At 40.4% G+C, this 12,454-nt stretch overlaps 1 protein-coding gene across 24 annotated transcripts in view; it reads right to left on the bottom strand.

Moving 5' to 3' along the window:
- Positions 1 to 12,454, bottom strand: part of USP54 (ubiquitin specific peptidase 54) — a 118,382-nt gene that overhangs the window by 49,769 nt on the left and 56,159 nt on the right. The gene's annotated exons all lie outside the window — the stretch shown is intronic.

Below are 12,454 nucleotides of genomic sequence, written 5' to 3'. Positions count from 1 at the left end.
GTGGGGTCCCTGATGGTTCCATTTCAACAAGTAGAGAAAATCCACCTTGGAGTTTCTCTCTGCTCTTCTTCACAGGGTGAAACCAAAGAGGTCTTCCTTTTCATTCTCAGGAAAACGCAAATCACTTTTTGTCTGTTAACTAGTTTCTTGGATGCAGTACAAAAGCAACAAGACTTTAATGACTAAAAGCAGGTGCTTCCCCACCCCCTCTCTTGATTAAGCAGCAAACAATTCTATCCACATAAGCACATAATTATTTGGATTAGTAAAAACCACGTAAGTAAGAAAGAAGTGCCATAAAAACAGAAAGTCTTTGTGCTTCGGCATCTACAAATGCAGCTGTTGCTTAAGTATTTTTTCCCCTAAAACAGACTCTTGTCTTTAAGTGGGAAACAGCCGTTTTTTTCTCTCTCAGGATTTCCTAGTCTTATATCTAAAAGAAGTCATGAGTAAAGAAGGTGAGGATTAAGGAGAAAGGTTGTCACTAATTTTGGTGCTTTTTGAGCTCAAGGTCTTTGGAAAGTGCTCCAGTAGGCAGCCCACTTCATCCCTGCAATACCTTCTGCAAAGGTGTGACAAACTTTACACCCTGCCATTAACTCTTTTCTTAGGGTTTCTCTTCTCGATCTGGACTTCCCAAATCACTCATCATTTTGGCTCTCATAATCACTACTTTCGCTACATCTCCAGGGAATCACAGAACTTAATTGGCCAGTCTGGCTTCTTTGTAAACACTACCCTCTGTAAGTAAGTTAAGGGAGCTAGTCCTTGAGGATCACTGACTACTGGAAAAGAGAACGTTCACTTGGTTTTGTGTATTCAAAAGAATGTTGAAAGTTGTCTTTCAAGAGGGGAGAAACATTTTACCCTTTTGGCATCCTAAAATAACACAGGATTTTAACATTTTATTGTAGAAAACTTCAAACATATAAGGGTAGACAGAAGAGCTAAATCAACCCCTTTTATTTATCATTCAACTTCAACAATTACCAACCTGTGGCCAATCTTATTTCATCTATACCACCCACCCACTTACTCTCAGATCATTTTGTAACAAGTGCCAAACATTTTTCATTTATAAATATTTCAAAATATATCTCTAAAAAATAAAAACGGTTTCTCTGAAACATAACCATAAGGCTGGGCACTGTGGCTCACACCTATAATCCCAGCACTTTGGGAGGATGGCTTAAAGCCAGGAGTTTGAGACCAGCCTGGGCAACAAGGCAAGACCTTGTTTCTACAAAAAAAAAAAAAATAACTGGGTGCAGTGGCATACACCTGTAGTCTCAGCTACATAGTTGGCTGAGGTGGGAAGATCGTTTAAGCCCAAGAGTACCAGGCTACAGTGAGCTATAATTGTACCACTGCACTTCAGCCTGGGTGAGAGCGCAAGACCCTCTCTCAATAAATAAATAAATAAACAACCATAATATCATTATCACACCCCAAAAGGTATTAATGCCTTAATATCATCACATATGTAATTTAATACACACTCTTGATCTAACTTTGGGGAAGGCAGAGAAGAGCTGGCTAGTTTCTCCCTTGGGATTCTCTAACCATATATCTACCTTCTGGACTCTGATTAGAAAAGCACCTACATATCCTTTACCAGTCCCTTTAAATTAAAGTCAATTATCAATACCATATCATCTCATAACTTTAAGACTTTATTTGCATTCTGTTCATAACAATATTTGGGACTTGCAATGGTGAGGTTAAAGACAATCATAAGCTACATATCACTCATGCCTGCTACCACCTATGCAAACTAGAGGCAACTCACATATGCACAAAGACAAGAGACACAGATAAGCAGGAACACCAAGACTTCAAGACAATGAACAGAGACAGAGATGGGCCAAATTCCCCAGAGAATGGTATTGCTTTTAGTGAGAAACAATAAGCTAATGTCGAGGTTTTATATAATATAATAGTCAATTTACTAATTTTTGCCAAGATCAAAACTGCAAGACTCTTATAAATTACCAACAGTATTCAAATCAAATTTTGAGAATCAATACATAACCACTTACCCCTCAGGAAAAACTGAATGGGGAGACCCGTCTCGATAAGCACAAGGTTTTGAGATTGTCTAAACTGTAGGATCTGCCATAAATTCTGGCAAGGAAAGAATCATGATGATTCACTATATATTTCCTTGCAGTCGTACCCCTTCTATTTGAATATCATATACAATTCTGAATTCCAAATTTTAAAAAAAGATGAAGGATTCATTTTATACTATTCAAGTTTTGCCAATGGATAAATTAGTTGAGAATATTTAAATTAGTCACAGCCTAATAGGAACTTAAAACTAAGGGAAGGACGATCAAAGGACCATACAAATATGATCATATTCATACATAGGTGATCAAAACAATGAAGTTAAACTCAAACAGATGATATTTGGATTAGACATAAGGACATACTTCCCTATGTGAGAGCTGTTTATTACCAGCTAAAATTTCTGGGGAATACACTAGAAATCTAATTTCCTGGTTTAAAGAATCAGTCCAGAATAATGAGTTTTCTCTTCTCTGATAGTGGCTGTGACTAAAGAACAATGAAGAACCTTCCATTTCTACAATCTGCAAAAGAAAGGAATGGATTAATAATGAATAATGAGTAATTTCTTTTTTTTTCTTTTTTTTTTTGAGAGAGTCTCGCTCTGTCACCCAGGCAACAATCGTGCAGTGGCACCACCTTGGTTCGCCACAACCTCCGCCTCCCAGGTTCAAGCAATTCTCTGCCTCAGCCTCCCAAGTAGCTGAGATTACAGGCACCCGCCACCAAGCCTGGCTAATTTTTGTATTTTTAGTAAAGACGGGGTTTCACCATCTTGGCCAGGCTAGTCTTGAACTCCTGACCTCGTGATCCACCCACCTCAGCCTCCCAAAGCACTGGGATTACATGCATGAGCCACCGCGCCCGGTCTGAGTAATCTTACATCATTTTATTCTCTGTGCTTATGCTTCAGTACACAACAGATAAACAGGCATAAGATATAACTTGAAAAACACTAGAGATTTATTCCTTGAATTCTCAAATTTCCCCCAATCAACAAGTGGACTACAAGCAGAACATATACCTTCCTGTCGCATCAGAACAGTCTAACTGCTCTCCACATACAGACATTACAGGATACCTTATATACAAAATTCTGCTTCCTCCCCACCCACCCCCTGCCAGCACCATTCCCAGGCTTTTATGCCTTATACTAGCATACTTAAAAGAAAAATCACTAATTGAGAAGATTTGTTTAATTTAATCAATCAATGCACATTCTGCTTTGCCTATAACAAAAAACACTCTGTCCTACATCCTGGCACTGCAAAGCCTCTAGTACAATCCCTGGAAGAGCAAAATCTTTGTGGCACACTAAATACAGAGGACGGATTTCCTCTACTGAACAGAGATAAATAAATAAGCCAACACCAAAGTCAAGTCATACCCTGGGGGCCAGGGGTATAAGAGTAGATTCATTGTGAATAATAAATAAGACCACTGGGCTATAGGCATAACAGTAATTTAGGTTAGAAAAAAATATTTTAGTGATATGAGATAGAAAAAATTTGGGGCTTTTGAGGGGACAGGGTAATTAGCACACAAACTTCTTCAATTTTTCTTTTTTTTTTGAGATGGAGTCTCACTCTGTCATCCAGGCAGGAGTGCAGTGGCACAATCTTGCTCACTGCAACCATCACCTGCCAGGTTCAAGTGATTCTCCTGCCTCAGCCTCCCAAGTAGCTGGGACTATATGTGCCTGCTACCACACCTGGCTAATTTTTTTTTTTTTTTTTAAGACGGAGTCTCTCTCTGTCGCCAGGCTGGAGTGCAATGGCGCCATCTCAGCTCACTGCAACTTCCACCTCCCAGGTTCAAGCAATTCTCCTGCCTCAGCCTCCCGAGTAGCTGGGACTACAGGCGCATGCCACCACACCTGGCTAATTTTTGTATTTTTAGTCGAGACATGGTTTCACCATGTTGGCCAGGCTGGTCTCGAACTCCTGACCTCAGGTGATCCACCCACCTTGGCCTCCAAAAGTGCTGGAATTATTGGCGTGAGGAAGTTTTATTCTCAAAAGGAGAATAAATGGGTTACTTATCAAATAAATGGGTTCAGTGACTAACCACTTCAAGACCAGCTCAAGAAGGATTTAAAAAGCCATTATTCTTTTTTTTTTTTTTTTTTTTGAGATGGAGTCTTGCTCTGTTGCCCAGGCTGGAGTGCAGTGGCTAGATCTCGGCTCACTTGCAACTTCACCTCCAGGGTTCAAGTGATTCTCCCGTCTCAGCCTCCCGAGTAGCTGGGACTACAGGGAAGCACTACCATGCCCAGTTGATTTTTGTCTTTTTAGTACAGATGGGGTTTCACCATATTGGCCAGGATGGTCTCGATCTCTTGATCTCATGATCCGCCTGCTTCGGCCTCCCAAAGTGCTGGGATTATAGGCGTGAGTCACTGTGCCCGGTCTTCAATTTTTAAGTCAGAATTGACAGGCATCATGGTTCAAAGTAAGCAGAATGACACACTGACACAAAACATTTTCAATGAAAGGCATAATTAGTAACTTGCATGCAAGATTTTGAGGCTGAATTTACTGTAGGGACTTAGTATCATGTAACACAGAAAAAACCCAGTACATTTTACAGAACCAAAAGAAATGGATCATAAATACTATGTACAAATCAAAGCAATTATAAATACTAGAACAATTGTATACAGGCATGGAATTGTATTATAGTATACATTATAGTATACAATACTATACAAATGTATACAATACAAAAAGGGAAAGTTGGCTAGCCTCTGATTCATCTAGAAACATGTTAGTGTTTCCTTTTGTCCTTAACAGTGGTTCCTAGAGTGAATAATTATGCTCCAAATAAAAGAAATCTGACTTTACAGAATTGGCAAGTCCTTATAAAGCTGACTCGTGAACAACTCAGTGGTTAGGGGAACTGACCCCATATAGTTGAAAATTTGTGTATAAATTTTGACGTCCCAAAAACTTTACTACTAATAGCCTACTGTTGACTGGAAGCCTTACCGATAATATAAATACTTGATTATATAGACTACTATCTACATGTTATGCATTTGTGACATAACTTTTTCTTAATTATTTTGATAATTCCAGGCTACGTGGTTTGTGAGTTTTTTCAAATTGTCACAAATCTCAAAAAAATTTACAATATATCTATTGAAAAACAATGTAAATGGACCCACACAGTTCAAACTCGTGTTGCTCAAGGGTCAACTGTATTTCAAATTGAGAAAGTTTGGAGTTTCCTGTTTTGGGGAAAAAAAACTACGAAACAAAAATTTTACAACCAGGCGTGGTGGCTCATGCCTGTAATCCCAGCACTTTGGGAGGCCAAGGCAGGCGGATCACCTGAGGTTGGGAGCTCAAGACCAGCCTGGCCAACATGGTGAAACCCTGACTCTACTAAAAATATAAAAAATTAGTAGGCTGGGCACGGTGGCTCACACCTGTAATACCAGCACTTTGGGAGGCCAAGGCAGGCGGATCACCTGAGGTCGGGAGTTCAAGACCAGCCTGATCAACATGGAGAAACCCCCACCTCTACTAAAAAGACAAAATTAGCCAGGCGTGGTGGCACATGCCTGTAATCCCAGCTACTAGAGAGGCTGAAGCAGGAGAATCACTTGAACCTGGGAGGTCGAGGTTGCGATGAGCCTAGATCGTGCCATTGCACTCTAGCCTGGGCAATAATAACAAAACTCCATCTCAAAAAAAAAAAAAAAATAGATGGGCGTGGTGGCAGGCACCTGTAATCCCAGCTAGTCAGGAGGTGGAGGCAAGAGAATCACTTGAACCTGGGAGGCGGAGATTGCAGAGAGTCTGCCTTCTTCTTTCACCAGGTCTTTTCCATCATCACTCTAGCCTCACCCACAATAAACACATATTTTACCCTTCCCTTACCAAATGAGAAAGGCCTACTAAAAAAAGTGAGACCAAAAGTTACAGGATGAAAACTTCTTTCCATCAAATAGGACAAGAGTGAGAAAGATCATAAAAGAAAGGAAGAAAAACAGAAGGCAACTACGAAAAACTCCATAACTATTTAATAAAATCCAAGAAGGCCAGGTACAGTGGCTCACGCCTGTAATCCCAGCACTTTGGAAGGCCGAGATGGGCAGATCACAAGGTCAGGAGTTTGAGACCAGCCTGGCCAATATGGTGAAACCCCGTCTCTAATAAAAAAAATACAAAAATCAGCCAGGTGTGGTGGCAGGTGCCTGTAATCCCAGTTACTCAGGAGGCTGAAGCAGGATAATTGCTTGAACCCGGGAGGCAGAGGTTGCAGTGAGCCGAGATCACGCCACTGCACTCCAGCCTGGGCGACAGAGCAAGACTCTGTCTCCAAAAAAAAAAAAAAAAAATCCAAGAACTACCAAAAGATTATATCAACCCAGAAAAGTAGAGTGTTAATAGTATGGTCCAAGCACTGTACTAGGCACTGTGAGAAATACCAAGAGAGAAGAGTTGAGCTTCTTTCCCAAAAATTTATTCAGCCATGCTAAATACTGTTAAGTCAAACAACCATAGATCTAGATAGACAGTATTTCTAAAACTTCATGAAGGGAGGGCAAAGTGACTCACATCTGTAATCCTAGCAGCCTGGGAGGCCAAGGCAGGAGGATCACTTGAGGCCAGGAGTTTAAGACCAGACTGGACAACATAGCAAGACTCTGTCTCCATTTTTTTTAATTAAAAAATTTTAAATTTAAATAAAACGTCATGAAGAAGCTAACTTCTGAAGCAGAGTTCTGAAAAGTGAATGTGGCTTGGCAAAAGGGAGGTAAAACTCCACGCAAAGTGAATGGCATCTGAAATGTCTAAGAGGTAGACATAGCAAGTGCACTATTATCATAGCTGAAATGGAGAATGCCTATGCAAGGAAAGGAAAGATAGGTAAAATTAGGTTTTGAAATGTTTGTAATCATGCATTTTTAAGTGATTTAAGAAACAAGTGGGAGCCACTTCAGGATTATGAGAAGATACTAACTTCAATATAGCATTCCAGGGTATTCTTAGGTTTAAAAACAAATGAAGTAGGAAGATACTACAGATAAAGAGGCAATTTAGGGATCTGGAAAAAAAGTAATCTTTTTACAAAAACAGTGGGCAAAAAGACTTACTACCAGAAATACAGACCAGAGGGGAAGCATAAAGAGAAATGACAATCTGTTAGCTGGGTGTGGTGGCGCACACCTGTAATCCCAGCTACTTGGGAGGCTGAGGCACGAGAATTGCTTGAACCCAAGAGGTAGAGGTTGCAGTGAGTTGAGATCATGCCACTGCACTCCAGCCTGGGTGATAAGAGCAAAACTTTGTCTCACAAAAAAAAAAAAAAAATTACAATCTCCATGCTAGAATTCAGGCAATTTTCATCTTTCCTCTTTATACTTTAGTGTGCTGCCTAGAATGGCTGCAGTGCTTTTCTACATTTTATAATTAAAATAGTCATACAAAAAGAGAATAAACATAACATATACACAGCCAAAGAATAATAAACACCCACACACCCATGTGCCCACCACCCAATTTAAGAAATAGAAAAATAAACCATGAGTTTAAGCCTCTCCAACTGATTACATACCCTTACATGAAATCCACCCTCCACCTTCTATAGAACACAACTATCCTGAATTTTGTGAAAAGCATTTCCTTTTTCTCTACAGACTTATCACAAGCATGTACTCCTGAACAGTATGTTCTTCAGTTTTGCCTGGTTTTGATTTATATATAAACGGAATCATGATTCATATAGTCTTCTATGACTCGCTTTTTTCAATCAATGTGATGTTTTATGAGATTAGCCCAAGTTGTCATATGCAGGTGCAGAATTCGTTTTCATTACTGTATAGTATTTTACCATTGGAATAAACCATAATTTTTAAATCCACTCTAGTGTAGTTGGAATGTGTTATTTAAATTTTTCTACAATCTCAAAATACACTACTTTGAACATTCTCAAATATATCTTCTGGCACATTATGTATCAAGAAGTTTTCTACAATGTATTTCTAGGGGTGGAATTGCGAGGTGGTTACATGGCGCAAGTTCAATTCTACTAAGTAATGGTAAACTGTTTTCCTAAGTAGTGATATCAATTTATATTCCCACTAGCAATGTATGTCAAGTCCTCATTATCCCACATATCCCACAATGAACTATTTTTTTTTTTTTTTGAGATAGACCCTATCTGTCACTCATGCTTGAGTGCAGCAGTGTGATCAAGGCTCACTGCAGCCTCAACCTTTTGGGCTCAAGTATTTTCCCATCTCAGCCTCCCAAGTAGGTGGGACCACAGGCACACGCCAACATGCCCAGATAATTTTTTAAAATGTTTCCGTAGAGATAGGATCTCACTTTGTTGTCCATGGTGGTCTCAAACTCCTGAGCTCAGCAATCCTCCTGCCTCAGCCTCTCAAAGTGCTGGAATTACAGATGTGAGCCACCACCGCCTAGCAGTAACAATTTTATTAGATTTTTAAATGTCTACCAAACTGAAGGGTATGACTTAATTTACATTTCTTAGATTAATAATGGGGGAAAGCATTTTTCATACGCTCAGGGGTTATTTGGGTTTCCTATCCTGAAAAAGGCCTGTTTGTAGCTTTGTCCATTTTTCTCTTGACTCATTTTATTTATTTATTTATTTATTTATTTATTTATTTATTTATTGAGACAGAGTTTTGCTCTTGTTGCCCTTGACTCATTTTATTTATTTATTTATTTATTTATTTATTTATTTATTTATTGAGACAGAGTTTCGCTCTTGTTGCCCAGGCTGGAGTACAATGGCACAATCTCAGCTCACCACAACCTCCGCCCTCCAAGTTCAAGTGATTCTCCTGCCTCAGCCTCCCAAATAGCTGGGATTACAGGCATGTGCCACCATGCCCGGCTAATTTTGTATTTTTAGTAGAGACAGGGTTTCTCCATGTTGGTCAAGTTGGTCTCAAACTCCCAACCTCAAGTGATCTGCCCGCCTCAGCCTCCCAAAGTGCTGAGATTACAGGCGTGAGCCACCGCACCCGGCCTTTCATTTATTTTTTATAGGAATTCTCTGGAGTTCTATGCTGGATACTAATCTGTTACATATATATGTTGAAGATATTTTCTCTAGGTTTGTAGCCTTGTCTCTGCATTCTTTATGGAGTCTTTAGATAAATGAAAGTTTCTGAATTTCTGTAGTAAAATTTATCAATTTCCTAACCTTTTTTTCATGTCTTATTTAATAAGTACTTCCCTATCCCTGAGGTCATGATACTCTCTCATAGTTTCTTCTAAAACTTAAAAAAAAAAAAATTGGCCGGGCGCGGTGGCTCACGTCTGTAATCCCAGCACTTTGGGAGGCCGAGGTGGGCAGATCACGAAGTCAGGAGATCGACACCATTCTGGCTAACATGGTGAAACCCCACATCTACTAAAAATACAAAAAATTAGCCAGGCATAGTGGCGGGTACATGCAGTCCCAGCTACTCAGGAGGCTGAGGCAGGAGAATGGCGTGAACCCGGGAGGCGGAGCTTGCAGTGAACCGAGATTGCACCACCGAACTCCAGCCTGGGAGACAGCGAGACTCCGTCAAAAAAAAAAAAAAAAAATTGAGACAGAGTCTCACTCTGTCACCTAGGCTGGAGTATAGTGGCACAAACACAGCTCACTGCAGCCTTGACCTCCTGGGCTCAAGCAAACCTCCTGCCTCAGCCTCCCAAGTAGCTGGGCCAACAGGTGCGCACCACCATGCCTGTCTAATTTTTGACTTATTGTAGAGACAGGATCTCATTTTGTTGTCCAGGCTAGTCTCAAACTCTTAGGCTCAAGCGATCCTCCCACCATGGCCTCCCAGAGTGCTGAGGTTAGAGGTGTGAGTCACATTTTAGTCCTTAATTCATCTGAAATTCTTACTTTTGGTATAGTATGAAATAGGAAACTAATTTCCTTTTTTCTTTTCCCTATAGGGATAACTAATTGTCTAAACGCCATTTATTGAAAAATCCACTTTCTCCTTAGATTCACAGGGCAAGTAGCAAGTTTCCTATATCACTATTTCTGAACCACAAATTTTGTTCCACTGATTTATTTGCCATACTGTGTAGATACCACATTATCTTAATTATTATAGTTTTATAATAATTCTTGATATCTCATAAAGTATGCTAGTCATTAATACTGTTTGGCAAATATCTCTGGTCTTACCCCTCTTAAGGATCACCATAGGACTACAGTTCCAGGTTCCCCTGTGGGTCAGTGGGACAAGATTAGTTCTGTTTCAATGAGCTGTGAGCAGAAGTGACCTGCTAAGCATTAACTGCCTGTGCAAAACCGTCCAAAGCTCTTTTTCCCCCCGGCTTAGCAACTAATATTTTACATGGTGATCAAGCATGGTGCTGTTCATGCCAGCACCTTGAGAAGCCAAGATGGGAAGATGACTTGAGGCCAGGAATTCAAGACCAGCCTTGGGTAACATAGCAAGTCCTCATCTCTACCAAAAAAATAAATAAATAAAAAGGAGTTGGGCATGGTGGCACACATCTATAGTCCTAGCTACTTGGGAGGCTGAGGCACAGAATTGCTTGACTCCAGGAAACTGAGGCTGCAGTGAGCTATGACTGGTACCACTATACTCCAGGCTGGGTGACAGAGCAAGATCCTATCTCTAAAAAATAATAATACTCAATACAATTGTAGCTTTGGTACCTAAGTGATATAATCAGTCGTATCCCTACTTATCTTCAGTGAATGAGAAATAAATCTTTGGTATATTAATCACAGGGAGTTTAGGGTTCTTTGCTACCACAATATAATTTAGCACACTCTGGGCCAGGAATGGTAGTTCATGCCTGTAATCCCAGCACTTTGGGAAGCCGAAGTGAAAGGACTGCTTGAGCCCAGGAGTTCAAAACCAGCCTAGGCAACATAGTCAGAATCCATGTCTACCAAAAATTTAAAACTCAGCCAGACATGGTAGCACATGCCTATGGTGCCAGCTACTCCGGAGGCAGAGGCAAGAGGACTCCTTGAGTCCAGGAGGTCGAGGCTGCAGTGAACTGTAATAGCCCCACTACACCTCAGCCTGGGCAACAGAACAAGATCCTATTTCAAATAAATAAATAAATAACTTAGCCTGCCTACTCTGAAGTCACACTCTGTTGTTATTTTTCAGTAGTGTCCTATTTTTCCCTGTTTGTTATGTAAATTTCAGAACTGTCTTTTCTCAACTTGCAAAATAAGCCTACTGATGAGAGTATACATGAGTACAACCACATTGGAAAACAAATGGCATTATCTAAAAAAGTTGAAGACGTACATATTCTATGATCTAGCAATTCCAGTCCTGGGCATGTGTACAAAAGAAATGTGTACACATAGGTAAACATGTACAAAAATGTTCTCAGTAATACTCTTCATAAAAATAAAAAACTGGAAACAATCCAAATGACTGCCAACATTTGGTAGTTGGTCAGGAACAGTGGCTCACGTCTGTAATCCCAGCACTTTGCGAGGCCAAAGTGGGCAGATCACCTGAGGTCAGCAGTTCGAGACCAGCCTGGCCAACACGGAGAAACCCTGTCTCTACTAAAAATACAAAATTAGCCAGGCGTAGTGGTGCATGCCTGTAATTCCAGCTACTCAGGAGGATGAGGCAGAAGAATCGCTTGAAACCGGGAGGCAGAGGTTGCAGCAAGCTGAGATCGCACCATTGCACTCCAGTCTGCTCAACAAGAGCAAAACTCTGCCTCAAAAATGAAAAAAAAAAAAAAAAAGAAAAGAAAAAAAGAAATACCATACAATAATGAAAATGAACTAGACCTACACACAACAGCGTAGATGCTCTCATAAACATATTGCTGAGCTAAGAAACACACACAAAATTTACATAGAATGATTCCATTTACAATGAAGTCTCAAAAACAGGTAATCTTTAAATTAGATTAAGAATAAATATATAGGTAGTAAAACATCAGATAAAACAAGGAAATGGGCCAGGCGCGATGGCTCACGCCTGTAATCCCAGCACTTTGGGGGGACAAGGCGGGTGGATCACAAGGTCAAGAGTTCGAGACCAGCCTGACCAACATGGTGAAACCCCACCTCTACTAAAAATACAAAAATTAGCCGGGCATGGTGACATGCACCTGTAATCCCACCTACTTGGGAGGCTGAGGCAGGAGAATCATTCGAACCCAGGAGGTGGAGGTTGCAGTGAGCCGAGATTGTGCCACTGCATTCCAGCCTGGGAGACACAGTGAGACTCTGTCTCAAAAAAAAAAAAAAAAGGAAATGATTACCACAAACATTAGGAAGTCCCTGGGAGAAAAGAGATCTAATTGAGAAAAAAGGGAGGATAATTTTCTTTCTTTTTTTTGTTTTGTTTTGAGACAGTGTCTTGCTCTGTCACCCAGGCTAG

Source organism: Chlorocebus sabaeus, chromosome 9 (assembly GCF_047675955.1).
Source record: "Chlorocebus sabaeus isolate Y175 chromosome 9, mChlSab1.0.hap1, whole genome shotgun sequence".
NCBI lineage: Eukaryota > Metazoa > Chordata > Mammalia > Primates > Cercopithecidae > Chlorocebus > Chlorocebus sabaeus.
This window is presented reverse-complemented; position numbering and strand designations above follow the sequence as displayed.